Here is a 12323-nt window from a genome sequence, read left to right on the forward strand (position 1 = left end):
AAAACAGAAAATGCTGGAAATACTCGGCAGGCCAGGCAGCATCTGTGGCGAGAGAAACAGTTAGCGTTTCAGGTCGATGACCTTTTGGGCATCGGGCAGACTTGGGTGTACGGGGCACAATTTCAGAATTTGCAGATGACACAATACTTGGAGGTATAGTGAACTGTGAGGAGGATAGTGATAGACTTCAAGAGGACATAGACAAGCTGGTGGAATGGGTGGACACGTGGCAGATGAAATTTAACACAGAAAAGTGCGAAGTGATACATTTTGGTAGGAAGAATGAGGAGAGGCAATATAAACTAAAGGGTACAATCCTAAAGAGGGTGCATGAACAGAGAGACCTGGGTGTTTATGTGCACAAATCATTGAAGGTGGCAGGGCAGGTTGAGAAAGCGGTTAAAAAAGCATACGGGATCCTGGGCTTCATGAATAGAGGCATAGAGTACAAAAGCAAGGAAGTTATGATGAATCTTTATAAAACACTGGTTCGGCCTCAACTGGAGTATTGTGTCCAATTCTGGGGACCACACTTTAGGGAGGATGTGAAGGCCTTAGAGAGAGTGCAGAAAAGATTTACAAGAATGGTTCCAGGGATGAGGGACTTCAGTTACGTGGATAGACTGGAGAAGCTGGGGTTCTCCTTGGAGCAAAGAAGGTTGAGAGGAGATTTGATAGAATTGTTCAAAATCACGATGGGTCTAGAAAGAGTAGGTAGAGCGAAACTGTTCCCATTGGCGGAAGGGTCGAGAACCAGAGGACACAGATTTAAAATGATTGGCAGAAGAACCAAAGGCGACATGAGGAAAATCTTTTTTACGCAGCGAGTGGTTAGGATCTGGAATGCACTGCCTGAGAGGGTGGTGGAGGCAGACTCAGTCATGGCTTTCAAAAGGGAGTTGTGTAGTGTATGTACCTTTTAAGAGGAACTATGTTTTTTTGAAGCCCCTGTGTACTATAGTACCGGTAGTGACCACTCGGGTATATAAGCCTGTATAGCGTCTTGTATAGTTAGTTCACCTCCAGACTTTGTTCAGTAAACACTTGTTAAATCAACTCCTGCATTCCGTGTCTCCATTAACACACGGATTCAACAAATTGGATAAGTACCTGAAAGAAAAATAAATTGCTGGGCTACGGGGAAAGGGCGGGGGAGTGGGACTAGCCGAAGTCCTCTTTCAAAGAGCCGGCACGGGCCGAATGGCCTCCTTCTGTGCTGTAACCATTCTATGATGATTCTATACAGGATGCAGAATAGGAAACAGTTATATATAATAAAGATACACATTGGGGAATAGTCTATTGTATAGATAGTTGACACAGGGGAACAGCAGGAAATGAAGATAATATACACTAGGGAACAGTGGAATATGAAAAGGAAAGACAAAGGGAATTAACAAAATATATAGAAGAAATCTACTGAGAAACGGTAGGAAATGTATAGAAAATGAATTGGAAACAAAGGGATATATAGACTGGATTGCAGCTTGGAGGATCCTCGAAAATGCCATTGAGAGGTCCCTTGCTTTATATTAGAGAGTGCTATTTAATGTTGTGGTTCAGTACGTATTTTTACAATGCAGAAATCCTGAATTGTAATTCCTTTGCGCACATTTTTAACAAAGTCAACATGGCCGATCAATGAGCATTCGTGTGCTTAATAAAGGAACCACTCTCTTTATTGTTTCTATTTTCATAACACACACTGGTGCACACTGGAGAGTGGTGGGATATATTGAGGATGTGCAATGATGAGTGGTGGGATGTATAGAGGTTGCACAGCACGAAACAGCAGAATATAGAGAGAATACAACATTGGGGAACAGCTGGATCTATAAAAGATGTACACTGGAGAACAGCTGGATACTTAAAATGAGCAAACTGCTCCCGAACATATATCCTGCTATTTCTCAGTGTACGTCCTCTATATGTCACAGTGTCCCCCAACGTGCTGTTGTGTTGTGGTGTTTATCCTCAATGCTGGGAGCAGTCGAACATACAGTGAATGTAGACTGGGATTATATAGAGGAATAGAGGATTCACACTGAGAAACAACGGGGGAGAAATTCGGTTGGTTAGATCCTCCCGTTAGCGTCCCGGGGGGGGGGGGGGGGGGCGGTAACAGGGCGCTAACGACTTACCACCTGTGCGCGGTGATTTTAGCGCTGCCTGCGAAATTCAACTGGCGGTTTGTGGTGGCGCTAAACACTACCACCACGATCTCCTGCGCCCGGAGATCGTGACGTCACCCAAGCGCGTAGCGCCCCGGATCGGAAATTGATTCTCATCCCCTGCTTCAGCGGCTGGTGCTACGAACGACAGGTAGAGGAGGACAGTTTGCAGTCAGCTGGGAGCTGGGGGAGCGCTATTTAAAGGTGTGCACTTCCTGTTTTTTCCTGTCGGCAGTCAATTCTGCCTTCACACGTTGACAGAAGCAGAGAGGCGTTTGGAGAGAGTTGACAGTTTCCTACTTGATGGAGTTTTGCTTTTCAGCTGAACTTACCAGGTTGCATTTCTCTTACCTTTGGTACTGCAATATTTACAAGAGTTAATGAGGACTGTACTGGCATGGGGCCTCGCCCTCCAGCTTCGCCAGCGGAGGCGGAGAGAAAGATTACAAAACGTGGCCAGAGGGAGGAGGGCCAACAGGGCTCTCCACAGGGGACCTTACCCACCCAGGATAGCGGCCTTCTCCCATGGTACAAGGCACCATTGACTGCACCCACGTGGCATTGCGGGCACCTCCTCAAAATGCGGAGGTTTTCCGCAACCGCAAAGGCTTCCACTCTCTGAACGTGCAGTTGGTGTGCGACCACAGACAACGCACCCTCGCCATCAATGCCCGCTATCCTGGCAGCAGCCACGATGCCTACCTCCTGCGCCAGACTGATGTCCCAGCACCGTTCCAACCACCCCATCAAGCTCGCGCCTGGCTCCTTAGGGACAAGGGTTATCCACTCTGCACCTGGCTGATGACACCGCTCTGTAACCCCAGCACTCCTGCTGAGCTCACATACAATGAGAGCCATAGCGCCACCAGGAACCTGATCGAACACACCATCGGCATGCTAAAGCAATGGTTCTGCTGTCTTGACCACCCTGGAGGAGCCCAGCAGCCCCGATCGAGTCTCCATTTTCATTGTTGTGTACTGCATGCTGCACAACCTCGCAATTCTGAGGACCCAGCCATTGCCACCAGGGATTGGTGGACCACCTCAAGAGGAGGAGGTGGAGGAGGAAGAGGAGGATAGGGAGAGGAGGAGGAGGAGAAGGAGGGAGAGGAGGAGAAGGAGGGAGAGGAGGAGGAGGAGGAGGGAGAGGAGGAGGAGGAGGGAGAGGAGGAGGAGGAGGGAGAGGAGGAGGAGGTGGAGGAGGAGGAAGAAGAGGGAATGGAGGAGGAGGGAGTGGAGGAGGAGGAGGAGGGAGTGGAGGGGGAGGGAGAGGAGGAGGAAGAGGGAGAGGAGGAGGTGGAGGAGGAGCAGCAACAACGTGGAAGGGAGCCGCTCAATGATGCTTCTGCAAGGGCCGGTGGCGGATGCCTCATTACACACCGCTTCCGATGAGTGAGAGAGCAGATGGCATTTGGGCTCAACAAGCAGATCATTACAGCCATCCCTGGTTGGAGAATTGCACCTCCTTGCAGGCCCAGGTCACAAGCAGCAATGATCAGGGTGAGGCTGTGCAACATGATGGCCCCTCCCCTTTAACAACTGGAAGGCGCCAGTCTGTCTGAGTACCAGGTAATTGACAGCGCCTGAGCTTGAGTAGTGCTCTGAGGTAACGCCCTGTTCCCCGACCTTAGCGCCCTAAGAGAAGTGTGATTTAGCGCTCCAATCACCTCCAGGGGTGCTAGCCAGGCGCTAAAGTTTGTGGCCGGCCGATGTTGGCGCCCCAACATGGTCGATACCGAATATTTCCCCCGACAGGTTATAAAGAAGATAGACACCGGAGAACAGCAGGATATAGAGATAAGATGGTGTCACCTGGAGGCATTCGAATGGGGGTCTCAATGCCGGGACTAGAAGGTACTCTGCTGCCTGTTAGAGAATGCTGTCGATGGTGGGAGTACGGCAAGCTTGCCACTGACTTCACTCCAAAAGTGCCTTCAGTTGCGGTTTAATATGGAAATGAGGGAGTTGAAAATTTCACTGAGTGCTATTATTAGCTCACTGGTTAATGTACTTGTGTAAAATTGCTATGTGTGATAACACAATTGATTAACAACTTCCCCGGAGCGAGCCTTTGGCCTAGTGGTCCCATTCCTTCCTCAGAGTCAGACGGTGAAGGGTTCAAACCGTACTCCAGACAGTACCGGTGAGTGAGCTTCAGCTTTGAATTCTGCATTGATGTCCAGCAGGTCACGTGTCTAGTGGATGTGGGACCCCCCCCACCCCCATCATAAGTAAGAAATCACACAACACCAGGTTATAGTCCAACAGTTTTATTTGAAATCACAAGCTTTCGGAGCGCTGCTCCTTCATCGGGTGAAGTGGAGAGATGCATAAAAACACAGCTTATATAGTCAGAGAATAATGACTATATTCTCTGACTATATAAGCTGTGTTTTTATGCATCTTTCCACTTCACCCGACAAAGGAGCAGCGCTCCGAAAGCTTGTGATTTCAAATATAACTGTTGGACTATAACCTGGTGTGTGATTTCTTACATTTGTCCACCCCAGTCCAACACCGGGCCCCCATCATAAGGGTTCACAGAAATCACAGAAACCCCACAGTGCAGATAGAGGCCATTTCGGCCCATCGAGCCTGCACCGACACATATCCCACCCGATCCCCGTAACCCCTACACCAACACATATCCCACCCTATCCCCGTAACCCCACGTATTTAATCCCCCTAACACTAAGGGTCAATTTTTTATCATAGCCAATCAACCTAACCCGCACATCTTTGGACTGTGGGAGGAAACCGGAGCACCCGGAGAAAACCCACGCAAACACGGGGAGAATGTGCAAACTCCACACAGACAGTCACCCGAGGCCAGATTTGAACCCGGGTCCCTGGCGCTGTGAGGCAACAGTGCTAACCACTATGCCACCGTGCTGCGGTTGTGGGAGCTCGTAAAGCTCACCTGTCGTATAGGACTAACCACCCTATCGACTGGTATAAAGATGGTTACGGCCATGGAAATAGCGTTCAGGTTGCGGCCTGTCAGCCTGTGAATCCTTCCATTATTTCACTATAAGGGAAGAGTGCGAAGACATGAAAAACAAACTACTGCACTGAATGTTGTGGTGAGTCAGTGGTTAAAAGTGAATCTGATTCATGTCATTAAAAAAAATGACATGCTCTTTTATTCCTATTTTTATTTTTGTGGCTAACTTAGTCCAAAGTGATTCATAACAGCCAGGCAGTTCAATTGCCGAATTAGTCAGTGAAGAAGTTTAAATTCTTATTCCAATTTAAACCTGCAGAGGGTGCTAGATGTCCACGTTCTAACCATTCCTTTCCAATAGCACAATCAGCAATAGCATTTCTTCGATGTTACATTTTCTACAGAGCTGTTCATTATATAAAAAATTCAACTGTTCTGTGACCCAAGGTTTTATTTTCTCCTTCCCTTCCCCTTTCATTCTCTTAGAGATTGGGAATGATGGTGTGTTGTTACCTTTTGCAGGTTCTTAATTGTTTCCCGTGTATCCCTCGGAAATGGTAGCCAGGGCTGAATTGAAAAAGAAAAGAAAGACTAGCATTTATGTAGCGCCTTTCACGGCCACCGAATGTCTCAAAGCGCTTTACAGCCAATGAAGTTCTTTTTTGAAGTGAAGTCACTGTTGTGATGTGGGAAACGCAGCAGCCAATTTGCGCACAGCAAGCTCCCACAAACAGCAATGTTTTTGTTATGTTGGTTGAGGGATAAATATTGGCCAGGACACTGGGGCACATGGCTCCTCTTCGAAATAGTGCCATGGGATCTTTTACATGAGAGAGCAGACAGGGCCTCGGTTTAACGTCTCATCCAAAATACGGCACCTCCGACAGTGCAGCACTCCCTCAGTAGCTTTATGTGCTCAAGTCCCTGGAGTGGGGCTTGAACCCATAACCTTCTGACTCAGAGGCGAGTGTGCTACCAACTGAGCCACAGTTGACACTGAGGTGTCTAAAGGTGCCTAAACACAGATCTTTCCCTATCGCAGTGAGAATAGTGTTTGATTCTCCATCATCATCGGGTGGGGGGGAGAAGGTGTGGAAAGGGAGGCGCCTCTCGGTATACTATTTGTAAGTTTGCTTTTACGTTTCTGAAACCTGATGCTTTTTGTCAGTGAGATGTAAGACTGAGAGTTTCTGTATACCACATCACCCACAGGGGGCAGCATAACACTGCAGTCCTGGTTTGCAGCACACTACTTTCAGAAACACGTTTTATCTCCGATTTGTTGTAATGTTTTGTGAATGTTGTGAAGTCAGTTTGGGTGAATTTATCTATTGAACCGCAGGATGTTCATGCAGCGTTGTGCTGATCTACAAATGTAGTTTTATTCCACGTATGAGTACCCTGGACCACATGAAAAACCCTTATTGAGGAGAGCATGAACCTGCTCCTGAAGACCTGTTGGCACCACTTTATCACCAGTCAGTCGAAAGTGTGTGCAAATGGCTCTCAGTCTGTAATTATTCCCCCCTCCATCTTGAGGCATGGAGGAACTCAAACTCCAACAACGTGTATTGGACTAGGAACTCACAGTCTGAGGACGAGAATAATTCAAAAGCTTAATGCTCCAATGACACACCATCCGGGCATCCTGTACACATTTACTCTTTCACAAAATCTATCCTTTAGTATTCCAAGAATAAAATTTACAAACCTGCACTTGAATTTATTGCTTGTTATAAATGCGACACTGTTGTCTTAATAAGGCTGTGTTTGAAAGTCGTGCGGTTAATATTCTGAGTATCAGAATTAAAAATAATTTTTAGATAAAGTTTTTTAGATGGCTGCTTTGGAGTCACTCGCTTCCTGCAGCTGCCACTATTTCAGCTAAATCAAGAGGCTCAAGTAAGTAGCAGAGGAAAACACCACAATTGCACCAGTGCTACACTGCAGGCCAATACTGCCTCTGTTCAGAGTCTGGTGGATGCTACAATATTTTGCAACTGGAGATTGCGAAACCCAAGTTCTATCTACAGAACAAAGCTGATGCAGTACAGGGTTAGATTGCAATCCCGATCATAGAGGTAAATGGACAGTGTGCTAGCTGAAGACTAAATTGTTAAGTGATGTGCTTAAGAAATCCAATCCAATAACCAAGCAGAGGGAAGCAGGCCATTAAAGCCCCTTCCACCAGTCTTGACCTGCTGCCAGCTATTTTTTTCATCTTTAGGGAAGCATTCATATTAAGTCTTTCAAGTCTGCTCTCTACTCTCTCTCCTCTCGCTTCTTAAACCCCACAAGTGCCATCTGCAGTCTTATACCAGATTGCATTGGAGAATAATGTATGAACAATTATGGAGGGCTTTAAAAAAAAATCCTTTTGGAAACAATGCTGATATTTTAAAAATGACAGTTTGAATTGGATCGAGAGATTGAGGGTTTACCACACTGTCCATTTATCTCTAGGACCTGGATTAGAATCCACCCTCATCTAATAGGTTAAAAGTCTCTCTGCCAGCTGTAACTCCTATGAGAAATAAAATTCAGGCAATCTCAAGCTAGTTGCTGATGGATGAGAAATCTACAGTAGCAAACTGCCCATAATGCAAAAACAACTGCTTGCATTTTTATAGTGCACTTAAAGTCATGATAAAATCCCAAAGCAGTTCACAGAGGCAAGAACAGACACCAAACAGTGAAGAAAGAGGACGCAGATTTTGAAGAGGCTTTTAAAAGAAAGGGGAGAAGTAATAAGGCAGGGAGGTTCTGTGAGAGAGCTCCAGAGTGTGGGCCAAGACCGCTGAAGGCAAAGTGGAAGTGAAGTGATGGGGCGATGCAAATGAACCCTGTGTCAGTAGAGAACAAGGCGTGGGCACATAAGGCCGACGAAGGTTACAGAAATGGGGATGGGGCAAGACCACAAAGGGATTTCAAATTCAGTAGATGGGGGAGTGGGACTTATTGCTGGATCAGACGAGGAAGGTAGTACTTTGGATAAGTTACAGTTTATGCAGAGTGAAACTCAGTGGACCAGTGAGGACAGATTTGAATAATTGAGCTTGGAGCTAACTGAGGGGTTGATGAGGGTTTCGACAGTGGTGGGAACGAAATGGGGCAGAGGCAGGTATGCAGAGCAGGTTTAAATAAGCAGTAATAAAAACAGAAAATGTTGAAAATACTCAACAGGTCCAGCAGCATCTGTGGAGGAAGAAACAGAGTTAACATTTCAGGTTGATGAACTTTTTCCAGTTCTGACGAAAGGCCATCGATCTGAAACATTAACTCTGTTTCTCTCTCTACAGATGCTGCCTGACCGGCTGAGTACTTGCAGCATTTTTTGTTTTTATTTCAGATTTTCACCAGCCGCAGTATTCTGCTTTTGTTTAAATAAGCAGTCTTGGTTGTGGCTAGGATGTGGACTATAAAGCTCAGGATGAAATAGAAAACTGAAGTTATGGACTATTGAGTTCAACTGGAGCGAGCATTCAGGGAAGGGGCGTGAATGATCGTATAGGGTGTCGAGGAGCTGTACAGGACGGCTTTGGCCTTGCTGAAATTAAGTTGAAGAAATGTCTTGCTCATTGGCAAATTGATGTTGGATAAGCCTTCAAACAGCACAAAGTGGCCATGGGATCAAGGTTGGTGGCAGAGAGCAGAGCTGGAGGCTGTCAGCAAACATATAACCCCATGCCACGGGCCAACATGTCGATGAGGAAAACACAGGACAAGGACGGGATCTCCAGTACACCCGGGGTGACCATGTGAGATCTGAAGTAGAAGCTATTGCAGGAGAAGGTGACCATGTGAGATCTGAAGTAGAAGCTATTGCAGGAGAAGGTGAGCATGTGAGATCTGAAGTAGAAGCTATTGCAGGAGAAGGTGACCATGTGAGATCTGAAGTAGAAGCTATTGCAGGAGAAGGTGACCATGTGAGATCTGAAGTAGAAGCTATTGCAGGAGAAGGTGACCATATGAGATCTGAAGTAGAAACTATTGCAGGAGATGTACTGGCTGTGTTGGGACAGGTTGGAAAGGAGTCAAGCCAGAGTAATATCAGGATGGTGGGCCAAGGAGGAGAGACAATGGAATGGACCGCCATGCCAAATGTTGTGGAGAGGCTGAGAATGATAAACAAATTGAAATAGTTATACACTGAGTAAAGGCACAATTTGACATTTGCACTGAGAAATATAAATACATGTTTTGTAAACAGTAATTGTTTACAATTTTTTAAATATTAGCAAAAAGCATAATTGGGACTTTTGCTCCCTTACTCCTTACTGGTGAAAGCTTTTAAAATTCATTTTCAGCTTGTTTCTGGCACATTCTCAATGGCCAGTCTTGCTATTAATCATGAAAATTTATAGAATCTTTCTGACTTGAAAATCCTAAATGTAATGGCTTATTTTATAATGTTTTGATAGGGGAAAAAATTTAATTACTTCACAGTTCCATTATGCTACGTAGAAACTGGGTATACAAACAACAGGTGCAGATACGCAGGATCCCTAACTCTCCAAGATGAACCTGAAGACTTGATAATGGGTTGATGAAAAACTTCACCTGAATATAACTGTCAAAATATATTCTTCAGTGAATTTTCAAATCATTTGGAAAAAGAAAGGAAACCAGAAATCCTGTTGTAGCACGAGGGAAGAGGACCATTAAACTAATAGAACCATCCTGATGCATACTTGGAAAGCGGAAAGTCTGCACATGCTCAGACTGCAGCACCAAAGAAACTGGAGGCACCGATTGAAAGCAGTGGGTAAATACGAACTGAAAACCCAGGCTTTTGAGAGAGGTTGAGGCCTTGAAGTAATAACTTAAACGAACATAAGAACCTAAGAAATAGGAGCAGGAGTAGGTCATTCGGTCCTTTGAGCCTGCTCCGCCATTCGATAAGATCACAGCTTATCTTCTATCTCAACTCCACCTTCCTGCACTATCCCCATATCTCTTGGTTCCCTTAATATCCAAAAATCAATCAATCTCTGACTTGAATATATTCAATGACTGAGCCTCCATAGTCACCTGGGGTAGAGAATTCCAAAGATTCACCACCCTCTGAGTGAAGAAATTGCTCCTCATCTCAGTCCTAAATGGCCGACCCCTTATTCTGAGACTGTGACCCCCTACTTCTGGACTCCCCAGCCAGGGGAAACATCCTCCCTGCATCTACCCTGCGCTGTAAATTTTTTTACATGTTTCAATGAGATCACCCCCATCCTTCTAAATGCTAGCAAATATAAGCCTAGTCTCCTCAATCTCTCATCATAGGACGACGCCCCCCACCCCAAATCCCTGGAATCCACCTGGTGAACCTGGTTGCACTCCCTCTAAGGCAGGTAAGGAGACCAAGGGCAGCACGGTGGCATAGTGGTTAGCACTGTTGCCTCACAGCGCCAGGGACCCGGGTTCAAATCTGGCCTCGGGTGACTGTCTGTGTGGAGTTTGCACATTCTCCCCGTGTTTGCGTGGGTTTCCTCCGGGTGCTCCGGTTTCCTCCCACAGTGCAAAGATGTGCGGGTTAGGTTGATTGGCCATGATAAAAAAAATTGGCCCTTAGTGTTAGGGGGGATTAAATACGTGGGGTTACGGGGATAGGGCTTGGGTGGGATGGCTGTCGGTGTAGGGACCGGGTGCTAGGGTTTGGATGATCAGCCATGATCTCGTTGAATGGCGGAGCAGGCTCGAAGGGCCGAATGGCCTACTCCTATCTTCTATGTTTCTATGTAAGACGGTACACAGTAGACCAAACGAAGGAATTAGAAGACACAAGACCATCTTATGGGTTCACTTAATAATGTTATTGTGAAATATTTAATTGTTTGATTTTATTTTGTTTATAACATTATTTTCAACATTAAAATTTCAGGTACTGAAAAAAAAAATGTACAACAAAATAACGAGGAAACTTCTGGCTAGTTTTGTAGCTACTTTCCTCACATTTGTTTCTGCATTGCTCACCTCTTCAGTTCTGATTGCTGCTGTTGTACTTTGAGCCAATCAACAAAGTGTGACAGAAAAAACCTGACAGGAAATGTTGCAGGAAATAAGTGTTACACGTGCAGGTAATGCGCGCTTTACGCAAGACTTTTAATATATTACTAATATATCTCCCATATTGTTGATCAAATTGAGTCCAAGAATTCTCAATTTTATATAACAATAGGAATGATATGCCATGTAACATAATGAGTCAAATCGTATTCTGGGATTTTTATCAGGTTTTTTTTTTTGGAATTGAGTTTCCTGATTCTATGAATACTGTAAATGAGTCACCTTAATGATTATTCCTTTACCTACATTTATCATTTTTATCTCTTTTTTTAACACGACAACACACAGCAAGTTGGCACACACAATGTATCAGGCTGGAAGTGAAGCAGGGTGGGACTTCCATCTGCCAGTCTGACCTAGCATTGACCTCATTCATGATGCATACTGGCCGTCCCCCTACAAGAAGCTAGGAAAATATCGGAGCGGTAGCTTCCCATTCTGTTCGGAGGCATGATAATGTGGCCAAAGACAGAATAAAAAAACACTTTCATTGTACTGTTGCTGCTGTCCCAATGGCAACTGATCAGTCTGCAAACAATTGCCATTGGGAAACCGCCATTTAGCCCTCACCCTCATGTTTCTATTATAAATCCGTCTGCATCATACAGATATACTTTACATTGGCACAGGAAAGGTGGAACAAGGTGGCATTTCTGGCTAGAGATGCCATCTTCTTTCAATAATGTCAGAGCAGAAGAGGGAAGGCACCTTTCCCCATCGGATCAGAATTTTTGACCATGGGTAGAAAAGGGCGGTGACCTGGAGGAACTGGCTCCTACCAAAATTCCAGCCCCTACGCTTGGTATAAGCCCTGGCATTGCCCCCTCGGGCTCAGGAATCCCGGGACCTGGTGTTTAGCAGCACTGGGAAGGTGGAGACTAAGGTGTTTAGCAGCAGCGGTGGGCAGTTCTGGGCTTTGATTGTCCCAAAATATCCTGGGGTTTGGCAGCACTTGGCTGGGGATGCTGATTTTTGACAGCACGGTGTTGATGGTCCTAATTCAGATCTGGATCTGGTAACATTGGAGGGGGTCCCAGGTTTGACAGCACTAGTTAGCGTGTGAGAGATCTCTGCACAGGCATCAAATTAAGTATATTTGATTTGTTCTGGAAAATAAAATAAATACTTCCTTTAGATAAATAAATACC

General features: G+C 45.5%; 1 protein-coding gene across 5 annotated transcripts in view; it reads left to right on the forward strand.

Moving 5' to 3' along the window:
- ttc28 (tetratricopeptide repeat domain 28) overlaps positions 1-12323 on the forward strand; it is an 859201-nt gene that overhangs the window by 751501 nt on the left and 95377 nt on the right. The gene's annotated exons all lie outside the window — the stretch shown is intronic.

Source organism: Somniosus microcephalus, chromosome 19 (assembly GCF_052327205.1).
Source record: "Somniosus microcephalus isolate GS21.2 chromosome 19, FLI_Smic_1.0, whole genome shotgun sequence".
In the NCBI taxonomy this organism is placed as follows: Eukaryota; Metazoa; Chordata; class Chondrichthyes; order Squaliformes; family Somniosidae; genus Somniosus; species Somniosus microcephalus.